This window comes from Choloepus didactylus, chromosome 15 (assembly GCF_015220235.1).
Source record: "Choloepus didactylus isolate mChoDid1 chromosome 15, mChoDid1.pri, whole genome shotgun sequence".
Lineage (NCBI taxonomy): Eukaryota > Metazoa > Chordata > Mammalia > Pilosa > Megalonychidae > Choloepus > Choloepus didactylus.
The window spans coordinates 63,113,000-63,137,111 of NC_051321.1; the positions used below are offsets into that span (position 1 = coordinate 63,113,000).

General features: G+C 35.8%; 1 protein-coding gene across 4 annotated transcripts in view; it reads right to left on the minus strand.

The window, feature by feature from the left end:
- Positions 1 to 24,112, minus strand: part of CTNNA3 (catenin alpha 3) — a 1,946,492-nt gene that overhangs the window by 490,068 nt on the left and 1,432,312 nt on the right. The window lies entirely within an intron of this gene.

The window sequence follows — 24,112 nt, forward strand, 5'->3', positions numbered from 1 at the left end:
CTATGCTGGAGGTCTAGAATAAGTGGAACTGACTGTCAAAGAACAGTTAAAGAAAAAAAACAACCAAAAAGAAAACCAATGCAAAAGAGATAAAATGATCTCCAGAATAAACTAGTCAAGAAAATCAGATGCCTAGACACCAGCAAAAAAAAAAAAAAAAAAAAAAAAAAAATCACAAGTCATACCAGAAAGCACAAAGATATGGCCCAGTCAAAGGAACGAACTAAAACTTCAGAAGACATGCAAGAGTTAAAACAACTACTTCAAGTTGTTCAAGCAAATTTCTAACTCAGTTCAATGAGTTGAAGGAAAATGTGGAAAAATAGGTGAAGGATATAAAGAAGACACTGGGTGACCATAAAGAAGAACTCAGAAGCACGCAGGAAAAAAAAAAAAAAAAAAGAAAGAAAATGCAAATGAAACCCACAGCAGAAGAGATAAAAAACACAACGGAGACATAAAACAGCAGATTTGAAGAGGCAGAAGAAAGAATTATTGAACTAGAGGACAGGACATCTGAAACCATACACACAAAAGAAAAGAGAGAAAAGAATGGATAAATATGAGCAAGGTCTCAGGGAACTGAAAGACAACATGAAGTGCATCAATATACATATTATGAATGTCTCAGAAGGGGAAGAGAAGGGAAAAGGAATAGAAAGAATTGAGAAAATAATCAATGACGATTTCTCATCTCTTATGAAAGACATAAAATCACAAGTCCAAGAAGCTCATTGTACCCCAAACAGACTAGATCCAAATGGACATACTCCAGGACACTTACTCATTAGATTATCAAATGCCAAAGACAAACAGAATTCTGAAAGAAGCAAGAAAAAAGAGATCCATCACATACAAGGTAAGCTCGATAAGACTAAGTGCAGATTTCTCAGCAGAAACCATGGAGATGAGAAGACAGTGGTACAATATACTTAAGATACTGAAAGAAAAAAACTGCCAACCAAGATTTTATATCTGGCAAAACTGTCCTTCATAAATAAGGGAGAGTTTAAAACATCTTCAGATAAACAGAAACTGAGAGTGTTTGTGAAAAAGAGACCTGCTCTACAAGAAACACAAAGGGAGTGCTACACGCTGAGTAAGAGGTACACTTACTCAGTATTGGTGGGAATGTAGAATGGTGCAGCCACTCTGGAAGGCAGTTTGGTGGTTCCTCAGGAAGCTAAGTATAGAATTGCTATATGATCCAGCAGTCCCATTACTAGTTTATATCTGAATGAACTGAAAGCAGGGACGTGAACAGACAATTGCACACCAAAGTTTACAGTAGCATTATTCACAATTGCCAAAGATGGAAACAACCCAAAAGTCCATCAACTGAGGAGTGGATAAGCAAATTGTGGTATATTCATGTGATGAAATATTACGCAGCTGTAAGATGGAATAAAGTCATGACACATGCAACAAGGTGGATGAACATTGAGGACATTATGTTGAGTGAAATAAGCCAGAAACAAAAGGACAAATACTGTATGGTCTCACTAATATGAATGATGTGCAAACTCTGAGATAAATTAGAGAGCACAGATTATCAGGAGATAGAAATAGGGCAGAGGTTGGGCAATCAATGATTAAAGAGTACCGTAAGTTCAATAAGGTTTATTGTAAAGGTTTGGAAATAGATAGCATGATACTCTGTGATTGTAGCACAATACTGTAAGTATAATTAACACAGCTGAGTGTGAGTATGGCTGAAAACAGTAGGCAAGCTAGAGGATAAAAACTGGTACTCTATAACTTAGAGAAACCTAGAGTGAACAATGATGGTGGTTAAGTCTACAAAAATAAGAAAGTTTTTACATAAACTACAACAATGTATTTCACTATTACAGTGTTAAAAATGGGAAGGTATATGGAAAAAACAATTAGTGAAAACTAAAGTCTATAGTTAACAGTAACACTGTAATATTCTTTCATTAGTCATAACAAAGGCAATATAACAAAGCTAAATGTAAATGAGGGGGGATATAAGGGAGGGGTATGGGATTTATTCTTTTTCTTTCATTTTTTTCTTTTTAGAAGAAATGGGAATGTTCTCATATAGACTGTTGTGAATGCCGAACTACGTGATTTTACCAGGAGCCACTGATTGCACACTTAGGATGGATTGTATGGTGTGTGAATAAAACTGTTTTTTAAAAAATAAACATAAAACTACAAGCGCTGGAGGAGAGGTGGAGAAAGAGGTATACCCATTCCCTGTTTGGTGGGGAAGTGGAATTGTGCAGCCCCTCCACAGTGCAGTGTGGTGGTTTCCTCAGGAAACTGGGTATGGAGTTGCCATGTTATCTGGCAATCCTGATATTAGGTATACACCCAGAAGAACTGAAAGCTGGGACATGAATAGACATTTGCACACTGGTTGCATTATTCACAGTTGCCAAAGGATGGAGATAGTCCAAGGGTACATCGATTGATGAGCAGAAAGGCAAACTGCATACATACAATGGAATATTATGTGGTTACAGTAAGGAATGAAGTCGTGAGACATGTAATGAGGTGAATGAAACTTGAGGACATTATGTTGAGTGAAATAAGCCAGAAACAAAAGAACAAATATTGTATGGTCTATTATACTGTCAGTATGTTACAACCTCAAATCTGTGTGACACCAAAGGAAGAGATGTTTATTTTGTCCAAAATTTAAATTCTCTGTAGCATACTATCTAATTTAACCTGTCTGGTCAGTTTATTTAAATAACCTATTTACATGGAACCCTGAATAGGGAATGAGATCTTGTTATTCTGTACATATTAATGTAACACCCTGATACATTCCAGAGTATTATGGGCAGAAAATAAAAAAGTATTTGCAAAATCTCTTGAAGAAATGTGAAATTATAAAACTTCCCCACCTGGGGAACTCCTGATATTCTCTGAAGCATTATGGACTCCCAAATTAATAAGACAAGCCCTCAATCTTTAGGCTTACCCTTAAGAGAATTATTTCTATAATAGTGAAGCTAATTCTACTTATAATTATGCCTAAGAGTCACCCCCAGAGAACCTCTTTTTTTGCTCATATGTAGCCTCTCTCTTCAAGCCAAACTCTGCAAATAAACTCACTACCTTCTCTCCTACGTAGGACTTGACTCCCGGGGTGTAAGTCTCCCTGGCAACATGGGACATGACTCCCAGGGATGAGCCTGGCCCTAGCATCATGGGATTGCATGCCTTCTTGACCTAAAAGGGGAAAAAGAATGTAACAAAATAAAGTTTCAGAAGCTAAGAGATTTGAAATAGAGTCAAGAAGTCATTCTGGAGATTACTCTTATGCAAGCTTCATCCAGATATTGCAATTTGCAGCAGTATGACAAGCCCCAACCAACAGTATCCTGAAAATCCTAAAGAATACCCTGGACACATCTAATACTCCATAAAAATTTTACTTATTAATATTTTTTCAGAAACTTAAAGTCTCCAGATTTTCCCTATACCAGATGAGCCCTGAAACCAGAGGTACTAGTCTCTCCAAGAACTTCAACCAGTTTCATTCTTCTACCCCATAATGTTGACACTCCTTTTCAGTATGAAGGACTTAGAATGGTCATTGCCCAGATATCCCTGAAGATAGAGAGAATGATCAAATGGGAGGGAGGAGTGATAACGGACAAGTTAGGATTTAAATGATTATGACTATGGACTGATTATATAGATTTTTTTTTTTTTTAGTTCTAGTGTATTAGAGAAGCCAGAAGGAAATACCTGAAAATGGTAAAATGTAATCCAGTAGCCTTGATCTTTGATAATGATTGCATAACTATATAGCTTTTATTTTGTGACTTTGTGATTATTTTTTTAATTTAAATTTTTTTTATTTATTGAGAGTGTTCACATACCATACAATTATCCAAAGATTCAGTGTACAATCAATTGCCCCTGATACCATTATGCAGCTGTGCATCCATCACCACAATTTTTTTTCAATTTTTAGAATATTTTCATTACTCCAGAAAAGAAATACAGACAAAAAATAGGAAATTCAAATCCTCCCATACCCCTAACTACTCCCCCTCCATTGCTGACTCATAGTATTGGTATAGTAAATTTGTTACTGTTGATGAAAGAATGTTAAAATACTACTAAGTGTAGTTAGTTTGCAATAGGTATATTTTTTCCTTATATGCCCCTCTATTTTTTTAAAGCTTCAGAATAGTATTTAATATTCAGATATTTATAGTCATCTTATTTTATATCACATAATAGTGACAGTGTTATAAATTTTACAGATGAGGATATTGTTGCACTATTCTCACCATACATAGGTTGCAGAATAAATCTGAATACAGATCAATACTTCCCCTTCTTCCTCCTTTGTGTATTTACAAACATGCCTACACATAACCCTTGCTATTCAAATTATTTTTATCTGAACCAAGGAACTAAATGCATTGAGATAATTTTGTTTTGTTTATAGGAATTTTCACTGTAAACTATACAAGCTTAGGCATCAAAGAGTAAAGACATTTTTTTTTTTTTGCCAAACCCTCTATCTGAACTCAGAATCTAAAATGGTTCAGTATTTTCCATTAACTATGTAATAAATAGCAAATCTTGGGTCCACAATTAATGTTCTTTTGTTTCAGTGTATGAAATAGAAGTTAATAATTGCCACTTAAATTTAGTGGTTCAATGACTACAATAACAGATGTCTCTCCATATATAAATAGACGTTTCCACCAACACTGCTGCCTTTATGCCTTTGCTTTATATATCCCATGCCTATCTCTAGACAATGGCATCTAATCTACACCAACCAATAAAACATAATTGAGAATACACATTTTTCAGTGCTCTCAAAAAGTACAAGAGTATTTGTTCTAGTTTGCTAATGCTGCCAGAATGCAAAACACCAGAGATGGATTGGCTTTTATAAAAGGGGGTTTATTTGGTTACACAGTTACAGTCTTAAGGCCATAAAGTGTCCAAGGTAACACATCAGCAATCAGGTACCTTGACTGGAGGATGGCCAATGGTGTCCCAAAAACCTCTTTTACCTGGGAAGGCATGTGGCTGGCATCTGCTCCAAGTTCTGGTTTCAAAATGGCTTTCTCCCAGGACATTCCTCTCTAGGCTGCAGTTCCTCAAAAATGTCACTCTTAGTTGCACTTGGGATATTTGTCCTCTCTTAGCTTTTCCAGAGCAAGAGTCTGCTTTCAACAGCTGTCTTCAAACTGTCTCTCATCTGCAGCTCCTATGCTTTCTTCAAAGTGTCCCTCTTGGCTGTAGCAGCTTGTTCCTTCTGTCTGATCTTATATAGTGCTCCAGTAATTTAATTCAGACCCACCCTGAATGGGTGGGCCAATACCTCCATGGAAATTATCCAATCAGAGTCATCACCCACAGTTGGGTGGGGCACATCTCCATGGAAACACTCAAAGAATTACAATCTAATTAACACTGATAGGTCTGCCCACACAAGTTTACATCAAAGATAATGGTGTTTGGGGTGACATAATACATTCAGACTGGCACAGTATTCCTTTGGATTTTCAGAAGAAGTCTGTATTTTCAGACTTAAATTTAATAGTTTTTAATTATTCTTAGTCTAATTCTTGTTTTATCAATTAGGAAACTAAGAGTCATCTTACAAGTTAAGTGAGATGACCACAATTACTATCAGCAAGTCATAAAAGTGAGGCAAGTATCTTCATCTTCTGACTTCTAGTGTTTCAGAAAAAATGCATACCTGAGTTATCCATTTGAAATAGAGTGAAAGAAATGGTAGCATGGAATAGGATGTGATACCAAATATGTTTTCTCCTTCATAATGTCACCATTCTGCAATGTCTGCTTATTCCTCTCTGAAATATGGAATTAAAAATAATTTAATATAGGGTTGTGTCTTATGATGACTATGATGATAATAAAGCCAAACTTATATTCAATGGTCACTATATGGCTTAAAAAAATGCATCTTCATCTAATATTATGGAACCTTCCTCCATATCTCTCTCTTCTTTCTTTGCTACTCTGTCAGTAGGGCTCCCTTTAGTGTCTCAAGTAGGGCAGGTCTTTTATTAGCAAAATCTCTCAGCATTTGTTTGTCTGTGAAAAATTTAAGCTCCCTCTCAAATTTGAAGGAGAGCTTTGCTGGATAAAGAACTCTTGGTTGGCAATTTTTCTCTCTCAGAATTTTAAATATGTCATGCCACTGCCTTCTCGCCTCCATGGTGGCCGCTGAGTAGTCATTACTTACTCTTACGTTTTTTTCCTTTGTATGTGGTGAATTGCTTTTCTCTTGTTGCTTTCAGAACTTGCTCCTTCTCTTCAGTATTTGACAGTTTGATCAGAATACATCTCACGGTGGATTTATTTGGATTCATTCTATTTGGCATTCACTGGGTATTTATGCTTTGTGTATTTATGTTGTGTAGAAGGTTTGGGAAATTTTCCCCAACAATTTCTTTGAATACTCTTTCTAGACCTTTACCCTTCTCTTTCCCTTCTGGGACACCAATGAGTCTTATATTTGGACATTTTATATTATCTATCATATCCCTGAGGTCCATTTCAATTTTTTTAATTTTTTTCCCCATTCTTTCTTTTGTTCTTTCTTTTTCCATTTTGTCTTACTCCAGGTTGCTGATTCATTGTTCAGCTTTCTCTTGTCTTGTACTATGAGTATCCAGAATCTTTTTAATTTGGTCGGTAGTTTCTTTTATTTCCATAAGATCATCTATTTTTTTATTTTCTCCTGCAATTTCTTCTTTATGCTCTTCTAGGCTCTTCTTCATGTCTTTTATATCCTGTGCCATGCTCTTCTTCATGTCCTTTATATCCTGTGCCATGGTCTCATTGTTTGTCTTTAGTTCTTTGATTAACTGCTCCAAGTACTGCGTCTCCTCTGATCTTTTGATTTGGGTATTTGTGTTTAGGTTATCCATATCATCTGGTTTTTTCATATGCTTTAAAATTTTCTGTAGTTTTTGGCTTCTTGGCATTTGCTTAACTTCATAGGGTTCTTTTAGGATATGTATGCTAATTCAAAGACTTCTAATTTGTCAGATCTACAACTTGGTGGCATACACTTTCTCTAAACAGCAGGTGGCATCTGCGAGCCACCTATTCCCCTCAAGTGAGTTCTCCCCAACTTTGTCTTTTTGGTGTGTGGAGGTCTGATTCTAGTGGGGTCCAATTGGTGCACCAGTTTTGTGTGTGTAGTTGGTGCTGTCCACCCTGAATGTGGGGTGTGTGAGTGGTTAGGGAGTGAGGGTGGCTTTAACAATCAAACCTCCCAGGTGTTCCTGGAGATCTAAGGCTGTTCCAAGAGTCTAAACCTTCAGTTTGGTCTCTCTGCCACTGACCCACAAGTCCTTGGTATTGGCGTATGGTCCCTGGTATTTCTGAGTGGGTCCCTCTTCCAAGCTGTGCCCTTCTAGGGCCTCTGTTGAGGGAAGGCTGTGCTACATCACAAGTGCATGCCGACCCTCAAGGGAAGTTCTGGGCTGCTGGGCCGTGTAGGGGCGTTCCCAGCTTACTGAAAGGATGGCTGGATGGGGTGTGTTAATTTCCCCCTTTTCACACCACCCTGCCTTCCTAGCTCCAGGATAATTAGCTGTGGGTGTGTGAAAGGCTATTGTTCATGCCAGATATTGTGGCGTGTGCGCGTGTTGCTGGAAACACTTCCCATTGCACTGGGTTTTTTGGTGCAGCTCTCGGCTATGGCACCGGCGCCGGGCAGGAGCGTTCCCAGCCTGCCAGGAAGATGGCTGTAAGGGGTGTGGTTTTTCCCCCTTTTGGCTAACCTCTGCCTTCCTCGCTCCAAGACAGTTAGCAGCGGGTGTGCAAAAGGCTATCGTCCACACAAGATATTGAGGTGTGCTCACAGCCCGTTCCTGCCACACTTCTCTGTGCAGTTCTCACTTCCCTATCTGCAGCTGCTTTTGGGTTTTTAAAAAAGAACTAGTCCGACTCCAAACGCCAACCCACAGTTTCCCCACACCGCAGTGTGGCTGCCAGATATTCAGCAGAGTTACTCATTCGTTTCAGAGCACAGACTCCTGGTTTCACCAAGTGCACGGTCCCTGAGGATTTAGCAGACCTTGTCCAGCTGGTGCATTGCTGGAACTGGTGTTCTGGGTGACTTTCTGGCTTTTATCTAGTATTTTTCATGGAAGTGTTTTTTTGCCCTGTCTCTCCTAGCCGTCATCTTCCGGAAGTCCACTTTTTGATTATTAAAAGCTTGGGGCTGACACCCCCTTTATCCAGTGTATAGGTAGTGTATAGGTAGATTAGTAATAAAATAAAGACATGCATGAAAAAAATAATAGGTTGGGAATATGGGGAAAAATACCCCTAAGTAAACTATGGGCAATAGTTAATAGTACTACCTTGATAATCTTTCATAAATTGTAACAAAGACCCCATTGCGTTTTTCAAAAATACTGTATATGCTTCTCTATTTTTGTATCCTGCTTCTTGTCACTCAATAATATGAAATAATCTGAAGATTTCCTAATGTCATTAAAAATTCCTTGCAAAAAAGTATTTTTAGATACTTTTTATATACTGGATAATAGATTCAGCATAGATACTTGAATGGTTAGACAACATTTTATTTTAAGGCTCTTGATATATATTGTTTGGTACTTCTAATTTTCATTGTTGCAATATTAGATTCATTTCCATTATAAAACCAATAACTGTCTCAGAGCTCAAAAAAAATAGGCATGATTGCAAATTCAGTAGGTTCAAATTCATATTTTTAAAATACTTTATTTGCAAGTCTTTCTTAGAATGTTGGATGCACAGTTCACTGTGTTGAGACAGGCATCTGTTGGTATGTACAAAAATAAAATATTGTTATCTTGTTTTTGTATTTTTCATACCCAGAGAGTCAAGTTTTAGCTTTTGCCTGAGGGAGAACCTCAGGAAAGTGAACTATTGTGATGCATTTTTCTTCCAAGCAGAAAAGAACATGGAAGTAAAGTTATCCACATAAATTAGGACAGACAAGCCCAGTTAGGGTCTGTCCATGCATCCTGCTTTGGAAGCAGTCAAGCAAAAGTTCAGGTAGTCTATTTGTTTCATTTTGTTTCCCTCTGTATTTTAGGGGTCAATGTGAAAAAAAAAAAAAAAAGGAATCAGGAGGGAGGAACTAGAGATGAGTCAACCCAGACATAGCGTTTTTAACAGGGGAAAAGAATGACTGAAGGTAAATCTGAGGAGATGAAAACTCATTTTAAAGAATGTATGAGGATTTTTTGTGTGTTGTTTTATTTTGTTATGCAATTTGGAAAACAAAAAAGGAATAAAAAATAAAAGTGCTAAAATTTTGAGTACTGAAGAAAAATAATCATCCATATGGGAGTGTCTGTGATATTAGTTTAAATGTGAACATTAAAAAAAAATTCCCTTGGTAGTCTGTGTCTAAAAAAGAAACTGTGGTGCTGGTTCCTGAAACAACATTAAGAAGATATCAAGTCCTGCCTCCTTCTGTCTCAAAACACACTGCACCGAAATCCCTTAAGATACCAAGAATGTGTCCAAAGGTATTTGAAAATCTGAATTACAATAACTCTTTGAACTTGATTTGGAGGTTAGGTCATGCCAATTTTAAATAATTGAAATGATATGTTGACAGGTATTGAATTGACAGCTGTGCTGTTTTTCTGAACAAATGAATTGAAAATCCCCTCTTTTTCCCATCCTCTTCATTTGGCTATCTCTTCAGATGCTTCAGATTTAGGTTTATACTTCACGTGTTCTAGGAGTCATTCTGGACCTTATTCTGCTAAGACTTAGACACCCAACAGTCTGTAAAATAACTGAAGATGCATTGTCTCTCCTCACCCCAACTAGACTATCAACTTCTTAAGAATATGTACTTTGTTTATAGTGGCATCTCAGCACCCAGAAGAGTGAATGATGCGTAATAGGTGCTCAGTAAATATCTGTTGACTGAAAAAGCACTGAAACAGAAAGTGTGTTTACAATGCTATTAGTCCTCGCACTGTGGAATTCAAATGACTTGATAATGTACAGAAATTTCCAAACTGGGATTATCAACAAAAGAGCCTTGGATATTTACAACTTATATTCTTTTTATGAATAATCAAATTTTCCGTTAAGCCAGGCATGAAAGCACGTTACACTGACATAATTTTAACCAGATCTGAGAATTAAAATAAAGCAAATTTTGGTTGAGTTGCATATAAAATTTAAAAATGAATATAACTTAACTAATTGTAAGTCCAGTACTAAGTACCCAGAATGCAAGAAGCTCTCACTTAAGGGTATTGGATGGCATCTGTGTTTCTCATCAGTTTTGATAATGTTGTCATTTTATGGTGGGAAGCTGTTGTGTCATGGCTCCACTATTTAACTGCATCACATTGGAAAATTTACTTAATCCAAGACCAGGGTTTTGACCTTTAAAATGAAAATGATATCATGTTCATAGGACTGTTATAAGATTAAATACGATAGAAAATGCAAATCACCTAGCAATAACTTCATACTCAGTAAACCCTTGATGAACATTATTTTCCTCTGGCCCTTGCAAATAATTACAACCATATACATGAAAAAGAGTAGACTAGAACATCTTTCATTGAGAAATTGAAATTCAATCACTGATTCCCCATCATTTAAGACAAGATTAAACAAATAACTATGAAAGTTAAAATTGGCATGAAATGAAAGGAGTGGAAAGAAGAAAGAAAAAGCTAGGCAATGTTTATGGGTTAAGTTATTTCTAGCTCCCCATGATTGTTCTTATAATTAACTACTAGCCGATATTATCATGTCAACAAACTACTTTAAATTCCATTAGCTTCCCATTTCCCTCTATGAAAAATCTAACTTCTTGGCCTAATATTCAGAGATTTTTATAATTTTGTTTTACCCAACCTATCCAATCCTTTTTTTTTTAATTTATATACAGTGAAATCAGCTTTTTTTTTGAAACCAGTTCTTTGAATTTAATACATAGATTTGGGTCACCCTAATCAAGATACAGAATAATTCCATCATCCCCCAAATTTCCTCTTGCTACTCCTCTATAATCAAACCATCTAACCAACCGTAACTACTGTCAACCACTGTGCAGTTCTCCTTTCCTATGTGGCTGCCTGTATTGAGTAATATTGAATAATATTTTGATATTAAATAATATTCCATTATATGCACGTAAACAATTTATTAATTCACCTGTTGAAGAACATTTAGATTATTTCCAGTTTGGGGAGATTTTGAATAATACTGCTATTTAGTCACAAATTTTTGCATGAAAATAAGGCTTCATTTACCTAAATACCTAGGAGTGGTATTTCTGGGCCACATGGTAAGTGTAAATTTAATTTTATTTGTTTGTCAAACTGTTTTTCCACAATGTAAGATTTTGCATTACCACTAGTAATGTATGAGAATTCCAGTTGTTCTGCATCCTTGCCAGCAATCAGTATAGTGAGTTCTTTCTTTTATTTTTAAGCTATTCTAATAGCTTTGTAGTTGTCTCTCCTTGTGGTTTTCATTTGCAAATCCATAATGTATAATGATGTTTACTATATTTTCATGTGTTTATTTTTGTTATCTGGCAAAGTGTCTATTCAAATCTTCTGCCCATTTTTTAATTAGGGTGGTTGGTTTTCTTTGGAGTTTTGAACTTCTTTATAACTCTAAATGCAAAATTTTGGTAGGATTTATAATATGCAGATATTCTCTCCCAATTTAGGCCTTTTCATTTTTTTATTCTCTTAATATCTTTCACAGAGGAAAACTTACTTCTGCTGCAATCCAAATAATCAATCTTTTGTAAGTCATGCTTTCTTGGTGTCTAAGGACACACTGCTTAAACAAAGTCACAAAAATTTCCTCGTATGTTTTCTTTTAAGAATTTTATAGTTTTACATATTTTTATATTTTACTTTAAATCTATCATTCATTTTTAGTTGATTTTTGTATATAGTATGAAGCATTGTCAAGGTTCTATTTTTTTTTTCCTTTTGCATTTGAATGTCCTATTTTTCCAGCACTAATTGTTGAAAGGCTATCTTTATCCATTGAATTAACTTTATACCTCTTTCAAGAATTGCTTGATTTCTGGACTCTGTTCAGTCCCACTGTGATCTATGTGTCTATCCTTTTGTAAATACCACTCTTAATCACTTAGTTTTATGTTAAGTCTCAAATCAGGAACAGAGAATCCTTCAACTTTGCTCTTATTCAAAATTATTTGGCTATTCGGTCCTTTACCTTTTCATATAAATTTTAGAATTGGCTTGTCTTGTTAGAAAAAAAAAAAATCTGTTGCAATTTTGACTGGGATTGTAATAAATTTACAGGTCAGTTTGGAAAGAATTGATAATTTAACTATTTTGAATCTTCTAATAATCAAACCTGATATATCTCTCCATATATGTAGATCCTCTCTGACTTCTTTGATCAGCATTTTGTAATTTGCAGCATAGAGATTCTGCACATATTTTATTAATTTTATGCCTAAGTATTTCATTTTTGGAGCTATGGTAAATAGTATTTTAAAAAAATTTTGACTTCCAATTGTTCATTGCTACTGTATATAGGGATATAATTGATCTTCACACATTGACCTCATTACTTCTGAACTTGCTAAACTCACTTATTAGTTCTAGGTGTTTCTTTTGTGTGAATTCCTTGGAATTTTCTACATAAATAATCACGCTACCTGTGACCAGGAACAGTTTTATTTTTTTCTCCTTTCCAGTGTGTAAGTCTTTTATTTCTTTTTCTTTCCTTATTGCACTGACTAGGACTACTAATACAATGCTGTGTAGAAGTGTTAAGAACAAATTTCCTCTCCTTGTTCTTGATGTTAGGAGGAAAATATTTAGTCATTCATTGTTAAGTATGATGCTAGCTCTAGGTTTTTTGCAGATGCCCTTTATCATGTTATGGGAGTCTCCTTCTATTTCTAGTTTACAGAGAATTTTTATTATGAAGAAAATATGAATTTTGTTGAATGCCTTTTCTGAATCTCTGATATGATCATGTGTGTGTGTATGTTTCCTTTCTTTGTCTGTTAATATGATGAATTGTAATGAATGATTATCAAATGTTGAACCAGCCTTCCATCTGTGGGATACAATGCACTAGGTCTTGCAATATTATTCTTTATATATACTGCTGGATTAGAATTCTTAATATTTGTAGAGGATTTTGCATTTTTGTTCATGAGAGGTATTGGCCTGTTGCTTTTTTTTCTCCTTGTGATGTCTTTGACTGGTCTGAGCATCAGAGTATTGCTGCCCTAAGAAATGAGTTGAGAAGTACTCCATTATGCTAAGTGAAAGAAGCCAGACACAAAAGGACATATGTTGTATGATTCCATTTATATGAATATCCAAAATAGGTAAATTCATACAGATAGAAAGCAGATTAGTGGTTGCCGGGGCTAGGCAGCAGGGGAGAGGAAGTAACTGCTTAAAGGGTATAGGGGTCTCTTTTGGAGGTGAAGAAAATGTTTTGGAACTCGATAGAGGTGATGGTTGCACAATATCATGAATCCAATAAATACCACGGAATTGTACATGTTAAAATGGTTAGTTTAAGTTATGTGAATTTCACAATAATTAAAAATTTTAAAAAGATGGATAACACCCTGTTCTATAAAAGACAGAATTCATGAGGTTGGCAGCAATACTATATATATATATATATGTTTTCATGATTTTCTTTTCCAGTTATTAAATTGATGTAAAATTTTGAGAACTTAAAATAGCTAGAAGGCAAAATGATATTAAATCTAACTAGTCTAAGATGTAGATAAATAACTTTCCATAAGATAAGTTAAATGATGTGCCTAGGAACAGTGGAGATCTCTAGTTCATCTCCTCCCTCTTTTAGCATTTGAGGATATGGAGCTAATATAATTTAAGGGACTTTCACAGTCCCTGAGCCATCCCTTAAGATAGTTTCATAGTCTTAGAGATATTGAGGACCTGTTCACAAACACTGCACTAAATATCACTTTATGTACCACAGTCACATGGAAAAAAGCACTAAATCAGAATTCAAAGTTATAGACCTAGGTTTGCAACTATACAACTGTGAGCTGGTAATAAAAAAGATTCCTTCTTTTACAGTATTCCTCACTGTCATTCAATCAAATATATTAAGGGCTGCTGTTGAACTGTGCATTCTATTATTTATTCATCCATTTAAACTATATTTATTAAGTGTCTACTATATGACAATTCCTTTATTATATTTCCAATATTAGATATTAGATCAAGGGAGGTAGGAAGGGAGGGATATACGCATGCAAAAATGTATACTCTGGAGACAAGATGACATACTGAGCTTATTCAGAATATAAAACATTTAGAAGTTATGGTAGGTAATACGTAAGATGTCCCCAATTATCACCACTTCCTGATATTCATGTCCTTGTATAATACTCTTCCCTTTAGTGTGGGCTGCACTTAGTAACTTGCTCCTAACAAATAAAATATATACAAGTGATTGTATGCCACCTCAAAATCAGGATAGGAAAGGTTGTTGGCTTCCTTCTTAAACTATCTCTTTATCTTTTACTCTCTTTTTCCCTCATTTGGCTCACTTGCTCTGAGGGATGCCAGCTATCATGCTGTGAGTGTATGGAGGAGGCCATGTTGCAAGCAACTGAAGCCTCCTGCCAATAACCATGTGAATGAGCTTTGAAGCAGCTTCTTCAGCCCTGTTTGAGCCGTGGTTGACTGCAGCCCTGGCCAAAGTCTTGACTGCAACCTCATGAAAGACCTGGAGCCAGAACCACCCAGCTAAACTGCTTACAGATCCCTGGCCTCCAGAAACTATGGCGAATAAATGACTTTTGTCTAATTTTTCAAATTTTAGGGCAATTTTTATTCAGCTTTACATGATATATGGAGAGGATAAGATTTGTTGCAGTTCTGAGTTTTTAAAAAGGCAGAATAATGAATGATATGGTAATTTGGTGGACAGAACACACAACTGGAGGAAACACGTCATAAAAGGCTGGGATAGCATGGATGAGAAAGTACAGCCATGCTCTATTAAGATGCAATGTGTAGTTTATTCTAAATGAAATGAAAGTTTAGCCACCAAGGTTTCAGAACTTGCAAAGAGAGCTCACAAAAAGAACATGATCCAGCAATTTTGGGTGCATAATGTCCAATTATTAAAGAATAGTGACTCCTTTAAGCACTGTCTGGGAAGAAAAAGAAGACAAACAAACAAAAAAAGGCAGTTAACAACAAAACCAAATGCAACCACTTGCCTTACTCTGTATGATTAAGATAAGTATGTGTGTGTGTGTATCTTGTTCTTGATATCTTCAAATGCTTTTTGTAAAATGAATGAGTTGTGATTTCAACACTTACACAAGGTTAGATAATATAATGTTTTTGAAAAATTCCATAGAACCTAGTCACATAAGAATTATTAAAGGTAAAACATACAACACAGCAGAAAAAAGAATGTGTAGGCCAGCATTGGGCCTGGGGACTTCCAGATACACCCACCAGGAGTACGTTCTTTTTCACACAAGGGTACACTTCTCTGGATTATGAACCATCAAGATACATGCAAGAATTTGTGGTTTTAGAAAAGTTTGGGCAAAAGATTTCAGCAGGGTCTTTTATGCCTCATTGTTCATAGCCAAGCCAAGCTATGTAATTGGCTAAAGTAGGTGTAAGCCATCACCTACACATCCCTAAACCATGTAAACAAGCTGGCTCTGAGTACCATAGGGGGATTTCAAGCTTTAAACAATACATTATAAATTACCAGCTAGCCCACTTTTCCTTATCATGGCCAAAAGTCAGTACCAGATTTCCAGGTATACCTGGAGGTAAGCATACAACTGTCCAGTCCAATAAAATAACTCTATTTTACACAATGACAGTTTTAAAAACAAAGCAATCATTTCACATATACTATATAGAATGTATCATATTCTTTATGTATATAATAAATGATATACTGGAATATATCTACATAATATAATACAAATGAATATATACTTATATGCATATATGTATAAATGTGTATATATCATTGAGACACACACACATACATTCATTGAGACATAACAGATAACATTTACCATATAACATTGAAATCTTGGTTTCTTTTTTTTTCCACTGTTTTCTTTTTTATTGGAGAAGTTGTAGGTTTTCAGAAAAATCATGCATAAAATACAGAGTTACTATATACCGCTCTATTACTAACACTTTGCATTAGTGTGGAACATTTGTTACTATTGATGAAAGAACATTTTTATAAATGTACTATTAACTATAGTCCAAGGTTTACTTTAGGGTTCACTGTGTTGTATAGTTCTATGGATTTTTAAAAAATTTTATTCTAGTAACATACACAACCTAAAAATTCCCCTTTTAACCACTTTCAAATACATAATTCAGTGCTGTTAATTACATTAAATAATCTGGTTTCTTAACAAGGATGAAAGATGACAAGTCTAAACAATGAACAAACACAAAAAATTAAGCATAAGCTGTTAACAATAAAATCAGGAAGAGTTTTAAACTTTTAGGACTTTGTGGCAAGATTCATGATATTCTGGACTGGTGGGTAGGAATTTGTATCCTATTATCTTTTAGAGAGTACAGTGAATTGCTTTCTTTATCATATGACTAGTGATTCTGTTTATCTGAATTTATTCCTGGCTTCTCTTAGAATTTATTTTTCTTGGAGCTCACTGGCTTTCTATTCTAATTTGGAACAATTGCTTTCTAGATCTGTTAGACATCTGCCATCTTGTCATTTTATTCAGTTTTCCATGGCCTGTTATTTCTGTGTTTATTTCCTCCTTTGTTTTATTGGAGTACTTTTCAAGCAATTTCTCAAAAAGCACACATAGAAGTTAAATTTTCTGAGTCCTTGTGTGTACAAAAAGGATTTTATTTGCTACATATTTTGGAAAGTATAGTATTCTAAGTCTAAATTTATTTTCTCATGGACATTGAAGGCTTTGTTTCATTGGCTTCCAGAATCCAGTGTTGCTGATAAGAAGTCTGATATCAGTCAAAATAGAACACACAATTTCTTGGCAGCCCCCTCATGTGCATATTCCAATTCAATTTTCTTCTCTTTCATCCATGTGCATGATTCCAGCTTCTTTCTGTCTCCCTGACATTTTAAAAATTTTTTCTTTGATGAGCCTATACTAATGCAATTGCCATTACGGGTGTATTCCCTTTGTTCTTTTACTGTTATTTTAAAGTAATCTTAGAGGGGGGTGGGGTAGATATATCTGACCAGTCTGCCTATTGCTAGCTTTTTAAATAGATGGGGGAAAGGTTGTTAATCACTGGACTCAAAGTTATTTTATTGTAATTTTGAAGATAGGACTAATACATTAATGAATACAAATAATGAAGAAACATTAACACCATTTACACACAGAAATAATTGATAGAAGGAAGGAGGAATACGTAAGATAAGGGAAATAGTAAGGGAAGTAAGGTAATTTAACTTACTGCCTCTCCCCTAAAAAATAATTTTGACTATTGTTATCACTATCCATACCCTAACTCCTCTTCCAAGTTAACAAGGAATTCTGAGGCAAGTGTTAAAAAAATGTGCATAGCCTTTGTTAAGTCAAAATAGCCTACAATCAACACTAAACTTTAGAAATACTGCTAGCAGTGTTTATAATAAATGATGCCTTTAAAAATCCCTATATCAGCAGAGATATTTTATAATATAAATTTTTCACTTAACTTTAACTGCTACAGATTTTGGCAGACAGTAAAATTAAATGGTGGATGATCACCAGAATATATTACATTTTCCAAGATACCACTGGATTACTAATATATTTTAGGAGAAGAAATACCTTCTGAGGACCTAAGTGTACTATGTGAGATTCTTAAGCAGTGCTACTTTCTTTTGTAGTTGATGAAAGAGGAAGTTGTAAATCACCATGAGCTGGAAAAATTGATTTGTGTAATGAAAATATATGACAACAGAAATCAGCTTGTCGCATGCTGGGAAGGGCTTTCTAGTTGCCTAAAATCTCATTGCTCTTCTTGTATTCTCTTCCTCCTCACTGTGCTAGTAAAACTGGGACCCTGATCAATGTTTATGGATATTTCTTCAGTCTACTTGTTCTATTCCCAGTGTTTTTCTCCCAGCTGTGGCTATCATTTAAAATATCTTTCCTTCCATGGGTTAAACACTCTTTCCTTCCTTCATTGAAGGTCCTGAGATATATCCTTGTGATGGTTAGGTTCAAGTGTCAACTTGGCCAGGTGATGGTACCCAGGTGTCTGGTCAAGCAAGCACTGGCCTAATGGTTACTGCAAGGACATTTGTGACTGGTTAATAAACCAGAAGGCTGTTTTATTAAATCATCAGTCAATTGGCTGCAGCTGTGACTGATTACATCAATAAAGAGCATGTCTCCAACAATGAGAGGATACAATCAGATGGATTTAATCCAATCAGTTGAAGACTTTTAAGCGAGACAGACAGAGAAACTTCACTTCTTTGTCTAACCAGTGAAGTGTTTTCTGAGGCATTCTGAAATTGCCAGTTTGTTCCTGAGGAGTTCATCAAACACTTTCATCAAAGTTGCTAGTTCGCTGCCTGAGGAGTTCATTGAACATCTTCATTGGAATCACCAGTTTGCCTCCTGCCCTACAGAATTTGGACTCGTGCATACCCACAGTTGCATGAGACACTTTTACAAAATCTTGTATTTATACATATCTCTTGTTGATTCTGTTTCCCTAGAGAATCCTACCTAATACACTAGTGTTTCAGCTTGCTAAAGTTTCCAGAATGCTATATATCAGAAATGGACTGGTTTTTAACAATGGGGATTTATAAACTTTCAAGTTTACAGTTCTGAAGCCATGAAAATGTCCAAATCAAGGCATCAACAGGATGTAGCTTCTTCCTGTTGAAGAAAGGCTGCTGGAAATTAGGGGCTCCTCTGTCAAATGCTGCTCGGTTTGCTAAAGCCGCTGCTACGCAAAATACCAGAAATGGATAGGCTTTTATAAAGGGGATTTATTAGGTTACAAATTCACAGTTCTAAGGCCATAAAAGTGTCCAAACTAAGGCATCAACAAGAAGATACCGTCACTGAAGAAAGGCCAGTGGGGTCTGGAACACCTCTGTCAGCTGGGAAGGCACGTGGCTGGCATCTGCTGGTCCTTTGCTCCTAGGTTGTGTTTCAAAATGGCTTTCTCCAAAATGTCTCTGGGCTTCTGTCTCTCTTAGCTTCTCAGCTCTCTTCTTGGTTCTCCTGGGTCTTTTCTTTCTAAGCATCAGGGAGTTCTCTGTTAGCTTCTCTGGGGCAAACTCTGGGCATCATCTCTTAGCTTAGCATCTCCAAACGTCCTTCTGCCTGCATCTCCCAGCATCTCCAAGCATCTGGGTCTGTGTCAGTTCTTAGCTTCTTCCACATGCAAACTCTGGATTACATATCTCATCTTCTCTCCAAAATGTCTCATTCAGCTTCTCTGAGCCCCTTCTCTCCATGAGCTCTCTTAAAGGACTCCAGTGATCTAATTAAGACCCACCCAGAATGGGTGGGGTCACACCTCCATGGAAATAATATACTCAAAGTTCTCACATGCAGTTGGGTGTGTCACATCTCCATGGAAACACTCAATCAAAATGTTCTACCCAAGAAGATTGGATTAAAAGATTATGGCTCTTCTGGGGTCCATAACAATTTCAAACTGGCACACATGGCAAGGCACATGGTGATGGGTGCTGGTCTCTCCCTTTCTCCCAGGTTTCCTTGCTTTCAGCTTCTGGCTGCTCCATCTGCAGCTTTCTTTATGAGCTTCTGTGTGAGTCCTTCTCAGCTTCTTTTTTCTTTCTCTCTTAGCTTTTGTGTCTCTTCCTCTCTTTTATTTCTCTTACAAAGGACTCCAGTAAGAGGATAAGCCCACCCTGAATGAGTGGGTCACATCTCAAATTATGATCTACTCACCAAAAGATCCTACTTATAATGTGTCCACACCCACAGGAATAGAATAGCTTTAAGAACATGCTTTATTGGGGTACATACATATTCAAATCATCACATCCACTATTTGTATAACTTTCCTCAAGTGAGAGAAAGGTAAAATAATCTTTAACACACTCCTTCATAATGAACAACATCACTGAGGAAAATATTCACATCTATTAATAAAGTTGTAACTGATGGCCTACTAACTTATTTTTCTCTTTTTGATGATATGTTCTTTCAGTGTTTGCTTTCATGTCCATTAAGTATAACTTATTGTATAAATGTAATATGCCTTATTTTGAGAGCAGCCATATAGTTCCTGTTCATCTTAGAAATGATTATTTCTTCACTTACTAAACTTGTTTTTGAAAACTTAACAACATTATAGCCTGTATTACCAAGCCTGTCTCCCCAACCAAGACTACATCTGAGGAACCCCAGAAAACTGGCAAGAAAGAGATACTTGGGAAGGAGAGACTGGGGAGGAAATGACTAAAACAATTATCAATTAAGTTCTGCTGCCTGCACCAATTACCAACTGAGAGAAATGCTGCCTGATTTTGACTTTGCATAGTTCATACATCCTCCAAAGCCAAAGGGGGAAAAAAATCTGAGAAATAGAGTACCTCAATTTATTCTCCAGACTCAGTGATCTTGAACTTCAAATTTAGTTTTACAGATGAGTGTATAAAACTTTTACCAGCTCACATCAATAAATATATAAACAGCCTTTCCAGGTTATATATAAGGATATCTAAAAAAGTAAAATTAACTGTCTTTACAGATGAGAGATATTAGTACATGAAATAAGTACCTGTAACAACTGAAGGGAGTTATTTCATTAGTTTCACAAAGCTGACTTTCAGGATGGAGCAGATGGGATGAGCCTTCCACTAAATATTGCCCACACTTTTCAAAATGCACACTGTATTGCAATTTACAAAGCACCTTATAGTACTACTCTAATAAAGAGATTTAATTACTGTATTATCAAGTAGAGAGTTGTCTAAAGCAGGGATTCAAAGCAAGCATGTTAAGGATACTGGTATGCTTTAATGGGTTAGAAGGGCATTGAGCTATAGATCCCTTTAGTCCTCAGGGCAGCTGGAAAAGACCTAAGACTGCTTGAGACCTTATAGTCTCCAGTTATCTCTGGCCTTGAACAGCCATTCCCCTTTTCCTCATAGCTAGGCGAACACTACGATTTTAGAAAGCACTAGTCTATTCTGTCACAAAGAATGTCTGTTGCTCAGTAAACCTTGAATGAATTCAAAGACCTCATCCCTTTGGATTTAAAACAAAATTATGCAGATAGGTAACATATCATTGTACATTTGAACAATAACAGGATATTGCCTATTAATCTTTTGTCATTGTTGTTGAAGAAAGACAAAAAATAAAACCAGAAGGGTATATTTTCACATTCTTTTACAAATGTCATAGACTCCTTTATGTTTTTATAAGAGAAGCAAAACCAAACAAATTATTTTAGTAAGTCAGTATGTTAGCAATAGAATCAAATCCACATCATGTATTCTGTTAAGGCACATCTATCCTGGAACATACCTAGATCAGGTGTGGTATCCTAATACCTTGTTTAATCAGTCTACAAGGAATAAAGAGTGCTTTTATGCTTGTTTTGAAAATTTCATAAACCACAAGAAAGAATCAGGTTTGGCAACAAGCCATTGAAGGGCAGTGCTCCTGATAAGGAACACATGTGGAAGCATTTCCATTTTGCCAACATAGATAATGACCAATCAAGTTGGTAAAATCAGACCTCAATTTCCCTCCTCTGACTCAACAACAAAAGACAAAGAACCCATTTAAAAAATGGGCAAAAGACTTGAATAGACATTTCTCCAAAGTAGTTATACAAATAGCCAAAAATTACATGAAAAGATACAGAACTCCATTAGCCATTAGGAATATGCTAATCAAAATCACAATGAGATATCATGCTAACTAGAATGGCTACTATTTAAAAAGTACAAAATAACAGGAATTGGAGAGGATGTGGAGAAATAGGAACACTCATTCATTGTTGGTAAGAATGTAAAATGATGTGGCTGCTAGAGAAGAGTTTGGCAGCTCCTCAGAATATAGAATTACCATATGACCCATCACTCCCACTTCTAGGTATATATGCAAAATAATTGAAAGTAGGGACTCATACAGGTATTTAGACTCCAATGTTCACAGAGGCATTATTCATGGTTTCCAAAAGGTGCAAGGAACCTAGGTATCCATCAACCAATGAATGGATAAACAAAATGTGGTATACACATACAATAGAATTATTATTAAGCCATAAAAAAGAATGAAGTTCTGAGAGATGCAGCAACATAGATGAACTGTGATGAACCTTAACCGTGTTGAGTGAAACAAGCCAGATATAACAGGACAAATATCGTACAGTCTCATTGATAAGAAATAATCTGAATAAGCAAATGCACAGAGTCAGTATCTAGAATACAGGTTACCAGGGTCTGGGGTGGAGGTAGCGAATGGGGAACTAATGCTTATATTGTACAGAGTTTCTATTTGGGGTGATGGAAAAATTGTAATATTGGATGGTGGTGATGAAAGCACACCATTGTGAAAGTAATTAAAGGTACTGAAATATATATTTGAATGTGGTTAAAAGGGGAAATTTTAGGTTGTATATATGTTACTAGAAAAAAGTTAAAAAAATAAAAATAAAAATAAAAACATAGGACTGTACAACATAAACAGTGAACCCTAATGTAAACCATGGACTATAGCAGTACAATTATAGTAATATTCTTTCTTCAATTGTTACAACTATACTACACTAATACAAGGTGTTAATAATAGGGGGTGTATATGGAAACTGCATTTTCTGCATGATTTTTCTGCAAATCTACAACTTCTCTAATAAAAAGTTTTAAAGAAATAAAATTTCCCTTTTCTGGGTGCTTTTACTGCCTTATTGATGCTCCTTGCTTCCTGCCCCCACCCTCACACCTTGCTTGCAGACTCCAAACCCCTTCCTATGCAGGGCAAGGTGTGAGAGCCAGTGTGAATGCCTACGTGTGAGACAGAACACTTTCTCCCTAGGAGCTCAAAGTCCCTGTATGCTTAGACTTTCTCCCTTGTATGCTGAGAGCAAAGGTGTGGGCATGAAATTTAAACTCTACTAATAAGTTGCTTATGCCAAGGAATTTGAATTCAAAGCAAATGAGGCTAATTCAGGGATTAGTTTAGGATTTATTCCAATGGTGGAAGTATCTAGAATCTGTTGGCAATTGCACCATCTCTGGGGTAAAGTGTCAAAAAGTTACAATGCTGATAGTGGCATTAAATGTTTACAGAAGGCTGGAATGGCTACTCAAATAGATGTTTCTTGGGACAACTGTAACTGCAGTTCCTATTTGCAGTATCCCTTGCATTTTTCCTGTTTCCCCATCTTGTTCTCCAGTCTTCCTGTGCTTGTTTTTTTGCTTAATTTAGCCACAAATAGTGTCTATTGCTTGCAACTCAGAACCAAGACTGGTTCATGCCTAATTCTTTTAAACATGAATTAACTTTCTTTCCTACCTACCCCTACCACAAAAAGGTCTACAAAATATATCTGATTTAGTCTTTTTACAGAAAATATATAGAAGTAGAATCAGAAAGAAAGGTGTGACCTATTTCTCTTTCCAGATAGTTTCTTATTCACCTGGAAAAGATGCATCTGAGACTGGTCACTGGAGATTTAGAGTTAAAGAAGATACAAGTCTTCTGGAACATCTTTGTGCTAGAGAATGTCTACACAGCAAGTCCATGTTCTCCAAATCCTCCTCCAGTATTTATTTCCTAATTTTATCCCATATCAGTTAATCTCTTTTATCTTCTGCTTCAACCTCAAAGTTACGTATTTTACATTTTCCAAATACAGCAATGTTTGTAGCCCCACTGTATAAGTCTCTGGAATCAACTATTATGCCTTCTATATTATTTCCTCTCTTAACAATAAAATTTCAACCAATGTGTCAGAATTTATTCTTTTGGGATATTATTTTAGGATATACTAACGATGAGTGACTTTTTACATTTTTCAATGTACTGTTAGTATACAGCCATACCAACTACGTCAGAAAAGTCTTTGGCATCTCACAGTACATGTGGAAGATTTCCATTTCCTAGTAT